The following is a 2,080-nucleotide window of genomic DNA, read 5'->3' on the forward strand; positions in this document are numbered from 1 at the left end:
TTTTATTTAAAAAAATTCTCAATAGGTATGGGAAAACTAGGGTATATTTTATTGGTAAACAATGGTTGTAGTTTAAATGAATAGTTGGGGCTATGGGAAACCTAAGATGGCTTCTTGGTTTTTCCCTGTTCTTTGGTTCTCCATTTTTTGTTTTGTGTATTCTTTTATGTATTGTAGTGCCTTTAAGCTGAACTTAGATGAAAGAACTTACTTATGAGCTGACTTTATTAAAAGAAGACAACTTGCACTGTTGCCATGGTTTGATAAACTCACTTCAAGAAAATGCCAAATTGGGAATTGCTTTCTTTCACAGCAAGTTCCAAGGAGACAGAGACTTTAGACATTGTTTAAAAACACTCTCCAATCTCATTAGAAGGGATCTTATCAGGTGCCTACATGTTAATGGACATTAACCCCTATCTATGAACATCAAGGACTCCCTGAGGATGAGAAACTGAAAATAGAGATAGATAGCTGTTCTAAGAGATCAACAAGGCTTCTATATCTATGGATTGATACTGAACTCAGAATCCATTTTGTTTGATTGGTTAAACCTATTTGCTAATGATATTACCACTATGTTACTGTTGGGGGCTAGCTAAATCCGTTGTTGCCCCAGTGGCACTGAGGGGACCTCGGTTCTTTCTGTGGACTTAGTAAAGAATTACAGATCAACAAAATTTAGGAAAAGTAGGATTTATTAAAGTATGTTTCAAGAGAGAAACAGGCTATGCCAGAGATGGCCATAGCCCTACAGAATTCAGGAATGTACTTTATATTGGCCCTAGATAAGTGATTTTGGGGGACTAGATGATTGGCATGTGAGATCATTTTGATTGACATCTGATTGTTATATAACACTTTGTCTACTGCACATGCACTTACCCAGAATTCAGTCTGTTACAATTAGATTCATGAACTTTCAGGTTATGTATGACATTATAGTGATGGTATAATGAGACCCAGGTCAAGCAAGGACAGTATGTACTAACTGTGCAGGCATTTGTGGCCAGCCTAAACCAGTAGCTATTTTGTGTTTTTCACTTCCTTGTATTTTAGGATATAAGAATATTCTTAACTGCAAAAATTGGTGTTTCTGAGAGGTCTTAAGAGTGGTCCCTGGGTTGGGCCTGCATTCCCATCTTGCTCATTTCTACATAACTGCCTAACAATAATAGTTGTTCTTTGGATTTCTCTGTATAGTTTAACTGTTTATAATTACTGAATATATATAACTGTTAATGCTCTTTTCATGGCTTATGTAAATATTATTCTAGATGCCAAATACAGAAAAATAAGATAAAAAGCAAAATTCAGATTATGATCATTCACAGGTTAGATATGATTCAGACTGTTTTTTTGCACAATAAACTGTCTTCCATTTACTTGCTCTTCCCTTTTTGGGAAAAATGCAGCCTCAGTTCAGATCCCTTGGTTATAATATTGCCATTATTGCCATTGATGTCATCTTGTTGGCCATCCTGAATGGTCAACAAGATGACATCAATAATGAGACTTTCTAAGAATGAGCCTTCCTAGTGCTATGAGACCATGCTTTCTATCAAAAGGTTGGTCATCAATGCATCCTTCGAATTGATTTATGACCAAAAGGAGAAACTGTGAATAAAAATCTTTTAAAAATTTTAAAAAAGAGATCTATGGAAAGTAACCTCCCAGGGTGATCTGATCATAAATTCCTAAGTGGGCAGGTCAGAGTGGATAGTCATGCCCCAGGCAAATAACTTCTTTAGTAAAAGGTTTATCTTTGCCTTTAGCAAGCCCTATCTATTATTTCTGTGCATCTAGGTTAACAGACCTTTGAAATAAGCCCTGTCACCCTCAGGAAAGCATATAATCTTATTAACTATCCTGTAAGCCAATCTCCCCCTTGCTTTTTCAAACCCCCATGTAATCTTCCTTTCATTATTTCCTTAATTTAAAATACATAAAAGAAGTTGCGAAAAACTGTTATTCTCTAAAGCTTTTGAGATTTTGTTTCCTGGTATATGTTGTCAGTTTGGCTCAAATAAACTCCCATAAAAAATTAAAAAAATATATATATGTATATATATATATACAT

The sequence above is a fragment of the Pteropus vampyrus genome, unplaced genomic scaffold, assembly GCF_000151845.1.
Source record: "Pteropus vampyrus isolate Shadow unplaced genomic scaffold, Pvam_2.0 Scaffold4, whole genome shotgun sequence".
NCBI lineage: Eukaryota > Metazoa > Chordata > Mammalia > Chiroptera > Pteropodidae > Pteropus > Pteropus vampyrus.